Source organism: Perognathus longimembris, chromosome 11, assembly GCF_023159225.1.
Source record: "Perognathus longimembris pacificus isolate PPM17 chromosome 11, ASM2315922v1, whole genome shotgun sequence".
Lineage (NCBI taxonomy): Eukaryota > Metazoa > Chordata > Mammalia > Rodentia > Heteromyidae > Perognathus > Perognathus longimembris.
Genome location: NC_063171.1, coordinates 41383169 through 41396028, shown reverse-complemented (window position 1 = coordinate 41396028; position 12860 = coordinate 41383169). Strand labels below are relative to the sequence as shown.

The following is a 12860-nucleotide window of genomic DNA, read 5'->3' as shown; positions in this document are numbered from 1 at the left end:
GCTCAGTTTTCAATCACTTGGGAGTTAAAACAAACCAGTGTAAGTAGACTGAAAGTCTACAGCTGTCTGAGAAGATTTCTATTATTAAAATTTGGGGGAAAAAATCAATAGAAACTAAGTTCACTGCCTTATAAAGTAGAAATATGGACTCAGCATTACACTAATAGCTAGAAGAAAGGAGACTCCCAGTTCTGAGAACATTTAAATTAGGAAAGGGATGGGAGATGGGAGTTCATTTGCTTTAGCTTGTGTCAGGCTTAAGGTTCCATGTCCCCACTGCAATAAGTACATAAAAAAGGGAGCAAAGCTGAGAGCCTGTAATCTTGAGGACTGAGGTTCAAAGCCAACTCAAAGCCAGCTAGGCAGGAAAGTTTGTGAGACTCTTATCTCCAATTGACCATCAGAAAACCAGAAGTGGGGCTACAGTGCTAGCCTTGAGCTGAAGAGCTCAAGGTCAGTGCCCAGGCACTGAGTTCAAGCCCCACAACTAACAACAACAACAACAAAAAGGGAACAGCATTTCTCTCAAAGTAGCACTTTTTGTTTCTCAGAGTCTGGGACTCAGTATCAAACTCTTTTGTTCACTGGCTGATGCTCTACTACCTATCTTCGCCTCCAACCCCTCCAAGTAATACTGTTTTGTTTTTTTTTCTCTTTTTTTGCCAGGCTTGAACTCAGCCTGGGCACTGTCCTGAGCTTCTTGTGCTCTACACTTGAGTCACAGCACCACTTCTGGCTTTTTCTGTTTGTGTGGTACTGAGGAATCAAACCCAAGGCTTCACACATGCTAGGCAAGCACTCTACCACTAAGCCACATTCCCAGCCCCAAACAGTACTTCTTAATGTGCTCACTTATTAAAGGTTGACAGGACCTAAGATTGTTGTAAAAGTCAGAAGACTTCTATTGAATCAAATATTGCAAATAAATATTTTTAGGAAGTTATAGTGCCCTCTCACTGTATAGGAACAGAGAAGTAAATTACAGCAAATATTTTATCTTTCATGTGACACATGTTGTTTCTAGGTTAGTCTTTTTGTGAGTTTACTTTCACACTTGGAGCACTTAAAAGTTCCACTGCCTACTCCTGAATAGAGATATGGAAAAGTCACCTCCAGCATTAAATTAGTATTTTACACCTAAAAAATTATAAATTATCTCTTCTAAAAGGCAAAGCAGCTCTAACAGTTTATAAGATACCCAACTAGGGCAGACCTAAATTCTTAATTTGTTTTCATCCTTGTATCAGCAGCAAGCTATTAGTCCAGGATGATAAGTACTTAACCTTTTTTGGGGGGTGGGGTGGGGGGAGTGGTATTAGCCTTGCACTTGCTTGACAAGCACTACCAATCTCGAGCCACACTCTAGCCCTTTTCTATTTTAGTTATTTTTCTGACAAAGGGCTGTGTGTGTTGTGCGTGGCATGAAACCTGAGGCCTAAACTCAGGGCCTGGGTGCTGCCCTTGAGCTTCTTTTGCTCTAGACTAGCATTGTACCTACCACTTGAGCCATAGCTCCACATCTGGCTTTTTGGTAGTTTATCAGAAATAAGAGTGTCATAGGTGTTCCTGCTCAGGCTAGCTTTGAACCACAATCTGAATACAGATCTCAGCCTCTTGAATAGCTAGGATTACAGGTGTGAGCCAAAAGCGCCAGGTCCAAGGTGGTATATTTTTGACCAGGGCTGGCCTCACAAGGAGATCCTCCTAACTAGGCAAATCACAATGTTCAGTTATTTGACAATAAAACTCACCTCTTAACATCTACTTGTGCTAAAACCTGTCACTAAGTACTATAGAGAAAAGTAGTCAGACGATTACTGCCACAAATTTTTTAAACATATTTATTTTGATCTGGCATTTTTCTATTGCCAAGTCAGTCAGTGTCTTTCTCCTTTTTAGTGAGTCTATAAATAGCTTAATTTAGAGCTTCAGACATTTTACTATAAGGGTTCATCTTTCACTTCCGTAAGGGTTAATCTTTATCTTTATCCTAAGTTACAAACAATGTAAAAACAAAAACTGCTACCCTCTGTATACTGAAGTTTTACTCAGTCTTAAGTCCTCCAACCACAAGAGAAAAAAGGAGAATTTAAGGTAAGAAAATAGGATAGTCTGGGCACTGGTGGCTTACATATAATCCTTCCTACTCAGGAGGCTGAGATCTGAGGATGGCAGTTGGCCAGGCAGCAAAGTCTGTGAGACTCTTATCTCCAATTAACCACCAAAAAGCCAGAAGTGGCACTGTGGCTCAAGTGGCAGAGTGCTAGCCTTGAGCAAAAAGAAGCCAGGGACAGTGCTCAGGCCCTGAGTCCAAGGCCCAGGACTGGCCAAAAAAAATTAAAAAATAGAAATCTTTAAATCTATCCTCTACCTTAATAATTACCACGCTTGATTCCTATAGATAACAGGCTATGCTAGGACTAGATATAATTACTTACTTAATAAAAATATTATCTACAATTAGAAATTATTCTGGAATATGGCCTGCTGTCCTGACTTGACCTTGATATCCATTCATCAGAATTTCAGGACAATCATATAACTATCCACTGTAAGAAAAAAGAGACTAAGTTAGGTGCCTATAATGAAGGCTACACAGGAGGCTGAGATCTAAAAATTGAGGTTCAAAGCCAGTCAGTCAGTCCATTAGCACCAATTAAAAGAAAAAAAGCACCAATAAAATGAAAAAAGCTGGAGCAAAAAGCTCAGAACAGCGTCCAGGCCTTGAGTTCAAGCCCCAATACTAGCATCCTTATCCTCAAAAAAAAAAAAAAAGGTAATTTTTTTAAGCTTATAAATATCTAGACTGTCAATAGGATCCTCAGATCTTCATCTCCTGAGTAGCTAGGATTACAAGCATGAGCCCTGCTTGTAAATTGTTTCTCTGATTGTGAATTCTCTACCACATATTATATAACATCTATCAAAAACTAAGTAATTTCAAGGTAAAAACAAGTCACATTTAGTATAATTATTAAATAATTATATTATTTAAAATAGGGCAGAATCCCTTCAGTCTAATCAAAGGGACCTAGCCACGAGTAAAATTCAATAAGAAAATAGGTAACAAGACCTAGTTTGGTACAGATACCCCAAAGGCTAAAAATGAGAGATCTAGGAAAAAATGACCAAGCTGATAAATAATAGGTAAAGGGACTTTTCAGGATCAAAGCAAATAACTCATCTAGAATTGTCAAGACTGTAAAGGGCCAGTTATACTAATACATTTCTGTTTGTGCCAATTAGGTTGCAAATGGTCAAAAAGATAAAAATCAGAAATGATGGACTGGATATTCCAGCGGGGAAATTCTGAATATTCATTACTTCTAGTTAGATATACAACTAAGCATTTGTCATCAACATGGACCCACCTTATCCAGCACTTGCCAGGAACTCTCTCTCTTTACAGAGACATAGTAAGTGGATCATGTGCTTTGAAGTTATGCCTAAACAATCTGCTTGGTCTGCATTTCACCTGGTGGGGGAGAGGGGGTTTCTGGCTGTCTATTAACTAAGATTTGTCTATCAGCCTTAAGGAACTCATGGAATCTCTAGGAAAGGGGTGCTACTTTTATGATAGAAATGTCATCTGAACTTGGAATACCAGGCAAAAGGATTATCACTTTACCAAACAATAAATATTTACCTTAAGAAGTTTACCCTGGGGGGGGGGGGGGTCATGGTAGCTCATGCCTGTAATCCAACTCCAATGGAGGCTGAAATCTAAGGGTTGAAGACAGCCCATGAAGAGGAAAAGCATATGAGATTATCTCCAAATACTACCAAAAAAGCTGGAAGGAGAGCTGTGGCTCAAATGGTAGAACACTAGCCTGAAACATAAAAGCTCAGGGACGGCACTCAACACCAGCACAAAAAAGAAAAAGAAAAAAAAAACAAAAAAACTACCTTGTGCTTGCTTCAGCAACACATATACTAAAATTGGAATGATACAAAGAAGCATGGTCCCGGCTCAAGAATGACATGCATTGTGAAGCAATCCATAGTATTAAAAATAAAGTTTACCCTTAAGGGTGGTGCATGGATCAAGTGGTAGAGTGTCTGTCTAGTAAACATGAAGCCCTGAATTCAAACCCCAACCAGCACAACTTTAAAAAAAAAAAAAAAAGAAGAAGAAGAAGAAGAAGAAGAAGAAGAAGAAGAAGAAGAAGAAGAAGAAGAAGAAGAAGAAGAAGAAAAAGAAAAAAGCCAGGCGCTGGTGGCTCACACTTGTTTGTTTGTTTTTTTGGCCAGTCCTGGGCCTTGGACTCAGGGCCTGAGCACTGTCCCTGGCTTCTTCCCGCTCAAGGCTAGGACTCTGCCACCTGAGCCACAGCGCCCCTTCTGGCCGTTTTCCATATATGTGGTGCTGGGGAATCGAACCGAGAGCTTCATGTGTAGGAGGCAAGCACTCTTGCCACTAGGCCATATTCCCAGCCCTCACACTTGTTTTATTTGTTTTGTTTTTGTAGCCAGTCCTGGGGCATGGACTCAGGGCCTGAGCACTGTCCCTGGCTTCTTTTTGCTCAAGGCTAGCACTCTACCTCTTGAGCCATAGCTCCACTTCCAGCTTTTTTCTATATATGTGGTGCTGAGGAATCAAACCCAGGGCTTTACCACTAGGCAAGCACTTTACCACTAGGCCATATTCCAAGCCCCAGTGGCTCACACTTGAAACCTTAGCTACTCAGGAGGTTGAGATCTGAGAATTGTGTTTTGAAGCCAGCACAGGCAGAAGAGTTGACCATGAGACTCTTATCTCCAATTAACCACTCAAAACTGGAAGTGACACTGGGGACCGTGAGCAGAAAGGGGCTCAGGGACAGACAACCAGGCCTGACTCAAGCCCCACAACAATCAACAACAACAACAAAAGGCTTACTCTTTCCTGCAGCTGGGCACCAGTGGTTCACAACTATAATCTAGCTATAACACTCAGGAAGGTGAGATCTAGAGGTTTGTGGGTGAAAGCTAAACAGGGCAGAAAAATCTGTGAGACTTCACTTCCAATTAACCAGCAAAAATGCCATAATGGAGGTGTGGCTCAAGTGGTTGAGTATCAGCCTTGAGCAAGAAAGCTGAGACTGAGGGCTGGGAAGGTGGCTTAGTGGTAGAGTGCTTGCCTAGCATGGTATGAAGCCCTGGGTTTGATTCCTCAGTACCACATAAACAGAAAAAGCCAAAAGTGGCACTGTGGCTCAAGTGGTAGAGTGCCAGCCTTGAGCAAAAGCAGCCCAGGGACAGTGCTCAGGCCCTGAGTTCAAGCCCCAGGACTGGCAATAAATAAATAAATAAATAAATAAATAAATAAATGAATGAATGAATGAATGAATGAATGGATGGATGGATGGATGGATGGATGAAGTTAGAACAATGGTTCCCCTCTAGAAATGGGAATGATGGTGACTAGGAAGAAACATAAAAAAATATTTCTGGGTAGAGATGATTATTTGACAAAACTTTTTCAGTACTATTCAGTCTTAAAAAGGAAGGAAATTCAAACCCATGTTGTAACATGGATAAAACCTGGAAGACATTGTGCAAAGAGAAGTCAGTCAATCAAAAAAGACAAATATTGTGGGTCCACTTACATGATTTGGAATGGTAAAATTCCCGAGGGAAATGCAGAATTGTTTAATGACAGGAGAGCTTCAGGGTTTGTTTTTCTGTTTTCATTTTTGCACACCTGTACCAGTGCTAGGGCTTGAACTCAGGCCTGAATGCTGTCCTTCAGCTTTTTTTTTTTTGCCAGGCCTGGGGCTTGGGACTCTGGGTCTCAGCACTATCCCTGGCTTCTTTTTGCTCAAGGCTAGCACTCTACCACTTAAGCCAAAGCACCACTTCCAGCCTTTTCTGTTTATGTGGTGCTGAGGAATCAAACCCAGGGGTTCATGCATGCTGGGCAAGCACTCTCCCACTAAGCCACTTTCCCAGCCCCTGGCCTTCAGCTTTTGTACTCAAAGTTAGTGCTCTAGCACTTGAGCCACAGCTCAAGCCACAGTTTCTGGGAGGTTAATCTACAGATCTCAGCCTCCTGAGTAACTAGGATTACAGGGGTAAACCACTTACACCCAGCTGAAAGCTTCAGATTTGCATGATAAAAAGTTGTAGAGATGGACAGCAGTGAGTGTTATGTAATAATGTGAAGGTTCTTAATGTTATTATACTTGGAAATACTCAAGATGTTATATGTATTTTAGTAGAGTTAAAACTAATTAACTTTTTTTTTTTCAGTCATGGGACTTGAACTCCAGGCCTGGGTGCTGTTCCTGGGCTTTTTTCCCCCCCACTCAAGGCTAGTTCTCTACCACTTTGAGCCACAGCACCACTTCCAGTTTTCTGGTAGAGATAAGAGTCTCACAGACTTTCCTGCCCGGCTGGCTTTGAACCACGATCCTCAAATCTCAGCCTCTTGAGTAGGTCCGGTGCTCAGCTAATAAATACTTTTAAAATACATTTAAAGAATATATTTGGGGGAAGGGAGGCGAATAGGCGCTAGCAATATGGTCTAGAGATAGAGAGCTTTCATGGAATACATGAAGCCCTGTGTTCTATTCCTCGGCACCACATATATAGAAAAAGCCAGAAGTGGCGCTGTGGCTCAAGTGGCAGAGTGCTAGCCTTGAGCAAAAAGAAGCCAGGGACAGTGCTCAGGCTCTGAGTTCAAGCCCCAGAACTGGAAAAAAAAGCAAAAACATTTTTTTAAAGAATATATTTGGGGGCTGGGAATGTGGCTTAGCAATAGAGTGCTTGCCTAGTATGCATGAAGCCCTGGGTTCAATTCCGCAGCACCACATCAACAGAAAAGGCTGAGATTGGAAATGTGGCTTAGTGGTAGAGTGTTTGCCTAGCATGCTTGAAGCCATAGGTTCGATTCCTTAGAACATAAACAGAAAAAGCAGGAAGTGGCTCTATGGCTCAAGAGGTAGAGCGCTAGCCTTGAGCAAAAAGAAGCCAGTGCTTAGGCCCTGAGTTGAAGCCCCAGGACTGGTAAAAAAAAAAAAAAAAAAAAAAAAAACACCAAAAAACTAGTAGCATTTCCTTATATCAATGCTGGTAGAAATGATGTACAGAATCAAAGCATCTTGGGGACAGGGAGACAAATCACTTCCTCACTACTGCTGTGTTATGTGTTTTGTGTGTGTGTGTGTGTATGTGTGTCTGTACATGTGCATGAGCACACCTGCACTAGTCCTGGGGCTTGAACTCAGGGCCTAGCACTGTCCCTGAGCTTTTGTGCTCAAGGCTACCACTCTACTGCTTGTGCCAGAGCTTCATTTCAAGCTATTTTGGTAGATAAGAGTCTTCTGGCCTTTCCTGTCTAGGCTGGCTTTGAATTTCCATTCTCAGATGTGTGTCTTGAGTAGCTAGGATTACAAGTATAAGCTACCACTGCCTAACAACTATTGCTTTTTTTTTTTTTTAATTGAAGTCTCATCACCATGAAGCCTAGGGTGGTCTTAAACTCTCAGTGCTCCTGCTTAAGCCTCCCAAGTGCTGGGATTACAGTCTTGCCACTAAATACCTTGTTGGGATTTATTTATTTATTTATTTATTTATTTATTTATTTATTTTTAGTACTAGGTTTGAACTCAGTCAGGCCTTTTTGTTTTCCAGGTAGGCATTCTATCATGTATGAAAATGTCACAATAAAACATCTTTATAGGGGGCTGGGAGTGTAGCTTAGTGTTAGAGTGCTTGCCTGGCATGCATGAAGCCCTGGGTTTGATTTCTCAGCACCACATACACAGAAAAAGCCAGAAGTGGTGCTGTGGCTCAAGCCTTGAGAAAAAGAAGCTCAGGGACAGAGCCCAGGCCTTGAGTTTAAGCCCGAGGACTTGCAAAATAAATAAATAAAAATAACACACACACATATATATGTAATTTGCTTCTCCAGCATGCACAAGGTCATAAATTTGATCCTCCAGCATCTCTCTCTCTCTCTCACACACACACACACACACACACACCCAACTTCACTATACTGGATTTAAATTGTCATTACTTTTATATACAGCCCAAGTTAAATAATTTTCTTTAATATTAAATATTATTGAAAGGGCTGGGAATATGGCCTAGTGGTAAAGTGCTCGCCTCGTATACATGAAGCCCTGGGTTCGATTCCTCAGCACCACATAAACAGAAAAAGCCAGAAGTGGCACTGTGGCTCAAATGGCAGAGTGCTAGCCTTGAGCAAATAGAAGCCAAGGACAGTGCTCAGGCTCTGAGTTCAAGCCCCAGGACTGGAAAGAAAAAAAAAGATAAAAATAGTTCTCTAAACTATTACTGGTTTGCTGAAAATTGTGAGAAATATAGCCAATAAAGTATCAAGATACCAATCTCAAACCACATGACTCTAGTAGGTATTTAAAACTGGCAAATCTCCTAGGTGAAATGAGAATTGGATATTCATAGGGGGAAATGCATTAGATTTAGACTTGCTAAACAAGAGAAGATTACTACTGGACAATTACTTTGAAACTTCCTTAAGTCAAATTACCTAACTGACTTATTTTCCTTTTTTTTCGGCCAGTCCTGGGCCTTGAACTCAGGGCCTGAGCACTGTCCCTGGCTTCTTTTTGCTCAAGGCTAGCACTCTGCCATTTGAGCCACAGTGCCACTTCTGGCCATTTCCTATATATGTGGTGCTGAGGAATCGAACCCAGGGCTTCATGAATACAAGGCAAGCACTCTTGCCACTAGGCCATATTCCCAGTCCTTTCTTCCTTCCTTCCTTCCTTCCTTCCTTCCTTCCTTCCTTCCTTCCTTCCTTCCTTCCTTCATTTATTTATTGCTTGCCAGTCCTGGGCCTTGGTCTCAGGGCCTGAGTACTGTCCCTGGCTTCTTTTTGCTCAAGGCTAGCACTCTGCCACTTGAGCCACAGCGCCACGTCTGGCGTTTTCTATAAGTGTGGTGCTGGGGAATCGAACCCAGTGCTTCATGTATGCGAGTCAAGCACTCTTGCCACTAGTCCATATTCCCAGCCCCCCCCCTTTTTTTTAAATGTCCAAAAGCACAACTTATGGATAACTATGTTCAACTCATTACAAGAATACTAAATTAACAGTTCACTTGTCCAGTTACAGAATTATTCATCTAGGACCATAATTCATCTGCATCACAGATTGAAATGCTCTACAAAAAGACAAACTGGTTAAAGAAAGCAGCCAGAAGTGGCGCTGTGGCTCAAGTGGCAGAGTGCTAGCCTTGAGCAAAAAGAAGCCAGGGACAGTGCTCAGGCCCTGGGTCCAAGCCCAGGACTGGCAAAAAAAAAAAAAAAAAAAAAAAGACAAACTGGGAGAGAACAAGGGAAGTGGTCACTCTGTCCAAAAAGAAATGTGCTCTCTACCTGACTTATGTAACTGTAACCCCTCTCTGTACACCTCTATAAAAACAAACAGCCAGTAGGTGTGGCTTAGTTGGTAGAGTGCTACCAATGAGCATCAGGTACTGAGTATAAGCCCAGGTCTGGAACTGAAAAAAAAGCTAAACAATAAATATTTTAGGCTTTGGGTACTTTATCGTATTTGTTTTAACTATTAAGTCTAACAGTTAGAAAGCAGCCATACATAATATATAAACAAACAAACATGATTCTTACCAATAAAATTGTCTTAATGAACATGGAAAACTGAATTTCATATAATTTTCAAACATTGTAAAACCATCTTAGTTTTTTCCAACCACTTAAAACTGTATATACCAGGTGCCAGTGGCTCATACCTGTAATCCTATCTACTCAGGAGGCTGAGATCTAAGGATCATGACTCAAAACCAAAACCAGCCTGGGCAAGAAAGTCTGAGACTCTTATCTCCAATTAACCACCAGAAAACCAGAGGTGGTGCCATGGTTCAAAGTGGTAGAGAGCTAGCCTTGAACAAAAAAATAAAACCTCTGGGACAGCACCCAGGCCCTGAGTTCAAGCCCCATGATTGACAAAATAAACTAATAAATTAATTATACATAAGGTATTAAATGAGTTAGGTAGGGCAAGCAATTACAATGGTTAGAATGAGGGTAATTAAAGACACAACAAATACAATAGATGTTTCTTAAAGTAGAATTTTAGCTTTTGGTTAGATTATTTCACACTTAGACTCAAGTAGTAAAAAGTGCAGAATAAACTGTAAAAAGAGGCTGGGATGTGGCTTAGTTGTAAAGTGCTTGCCTAGCATGCACGAAGCTCTGGGTTTGATTCCTCAGTATCACATAAACAAAAAAAGCTTGAAAGGGGCTGTGGCTCAAGCAGTAGAGTGCTAGCTAGCCTTGAGCAAAAGAATCTCAGGGACAGTGCCCTGACACTGAGTTTAAGCACCAGGGCTGGCAAAAAACACACACACACACACAAAAAAAAACTGTTAACAAGTGTGAAAGAAGAGGAAGGGGAATTACAATAGTTAAGATATGGAAACAGCCCAGATGCCCCACAATAGATGAGTAGATACAAAAAAAGTGATACCTATATAACATGAAAAAAAAATTTTTTTGACAGTCCTGGAGCTTGGACTCGGGGCCTGAGCACTGTCCCTGGCTTCTTTTTGCTCAAGGCTAGCACTCTGCCACTTGAGCCACAGCGCCATTTCTGGCCATTTTCTATATATGTGGTGCTGGGGAGTTGAACCCAGGGCTTCATGTATACAAGGCAAGCACTCTTGCCACTAGGCCATATTCCCAGCCCTATACCATGAAATTTTACAAAGCCATTAGAAAGAATAAAATAATGTCATTTGCAGAGAAATGAATGAAACTAGAACAAATCATGTTAAGTGGGGTAAGCCAACAAGGTAAGAAGACAACTGGCCCATGCTGTCTCTGATATACAGAAGTTAGATCTAAAGTGCATGGGGATATGACAAATTATACAGGAGTCTAGATATTCACGCACAGTGGGACCAAAGAGGTTATCTTAGGAGATAAACACAAAGGCGCAATGACAAAGTGCCTTTTCATCATTTTTATGTAAAATAACAGACATACTGAAACCAACTCCAAGAACTGGAAACAAAAGACTTTTTTTTAGTTTTTAGTTTTTGATAATTCTGTCTTTATCTTATTGTATGGTGTATTCTTGTATCTTTCAGCACAGAACTCAAGGAAAAAAGGGTGGAAAGCTACATCAGTGGAACTCACTAAACATTGATGAAAGTAATATATAACTCATGGATTGAGACAGGAGGGAGAGACTGGGAGAGAATGAGGGAACAGAAGGCACTACAAAAGGAAATGTACTGAGCTGGGAATGTGGCTTAGTAGTAGAGTACTTGCCTAGCATGCATGAAGCCATGGGTTTGATTCCTCAGTACCACATAAACAGAAAAAGCCACAAGTGGCTCTGTGGTTCAAGAGGTAGCGTGCTAGCCTTGGGCAAAAAGAAACCAAGGACAGTGCTCAGGCCCTGAGCTCAAACCCCAGGACTGTCAAAACAAAAGAGAAGGGCTGGGGATAGGGCCTAGTGGCAAGAGTGCCTGCCTCATATACATGAGGCCCTGGGTTCGATTCCCCAGCACCACATATACAGAAAATGGCCAGAAGTGGCGCTGTGGCTCAAGCGGCAGAGTGCTAGACTAGAGCAAAAAGAAGCCAGGGACAGTGCTCAGGCCCTGAGTCCAAGCCCCAGGACTGGCCAAAAAAAAAGAAAATAAAAAGAAATGCACTTATTACCTTGACTCATGTAATTGTAATCTCTGTACATCACTTCTATAATAATAATAAAGCATTTAAAAAAAAAAGAGGAAGGGGAAGTTGAAGGAAGAGCAAGTAATGGGAAGGTGAAAATGAGTGACACATTGTAAATAAGCATAGAAGTGTAACAATAAGGGGATGGAAATATGGCCTAGTGGTAAAGTGCTCATCTCGTATACATGAAGCCCTGGGTTCAATTCCTCAGCACCACATACATAGAAAAAGCCAGAAGTGGCGGTGTGGCTCAAGTGGCAGAGTGCTAGCCTTGAACAAAAAGAAGCCAAGGACAGTGCTCAGGCCCTGAGTTCAAGCCCCAGGACTGGCAACAAAAACAAAACAAAAAAAAACCAAAAAATAAAGAAGTATAACAATAATAATTCCCTTGGCATAACTATTGCAAGCTAATTTAAACATTCTGAATGAATGACCCAGGTAGGCAGGTGGCTCAAACCTGTTACGCCATCTATTTAGGAAACTGACAAGGGAAGATCTCAGTTCAGTGCTGGCCCAGGCAGCAAAGTCATATCCAATTAACCATCAAAACAAAACAAAACAAAAAACTGCGGAAATAGAGCTGTGGCTCAAGTGGGAGAGCACCAGCCTTGGGCACAAAAGCTCAGAGAGCCCAATCCCTAAATTCAAGCCCCAGTACCAACATGTATGGGGGGGGCTGAGGATATGGCCTAGTGGCAAGAGTGCTTGCCTCATATATATGAAGCCCTGGGTTCGATTCCCCAGCACCACATATACAGAAAATGGCCAGAAGTGGCGCTGTAGCTCAAGTGGCAGAGTGCTAGCCTTGAGCAAAAAGAAGCCAGGGACAGTGCTCAGGCCCTGAGTCCAAGCCCCAGGACTGGCCAAAAAAAAAAAAAAAAAGGAATCCAACCAACATGTATGGGGAAGGACAAACTTCTAATACTTAAAGAAAAGCACACTGACCCAAGGAGAAACAGGTGAGATAAAATACATTAAAATTAGAATCAGCTATTAAATTCTACCAAAGTCCAGAATTCCATTCTGACTTTCAGCCCAATATAAAAATCTATGTGGGGCTGGGAATGTGGCTTAGTGGTAGAGTGCTTGCCTAGCATGCATGAAGCCCTGGGTTCGATTCCTCAGCACCACATAAATAGAAAAAGCCAGAAGGGACACTGTGGCTCAAATGGTAGAGTGCTAGCCT

At 41.6% G+C, this 12860-nt stretch overlaps 1 protein-coding gene and 1 pseudogene across 5 annotated transcripts in view; one reads left to right on the top strand and one right to left on the bottom strand.

Annotated features, from left to right (window-relative positions):
- The window catches only part of Gatad2b (GATA zinc finger domain containing 2B), a 73670-nt gene that overhangs the window by 45099 nt on the left and 15711 nt on the right, over positions 1-12860 (bottom strand). The gene's annotated exons all lie outside the window — the stretch shown is intronic.
- Positions 3910-4008, top strand: LOC125360342 (annotated as a pseudogene).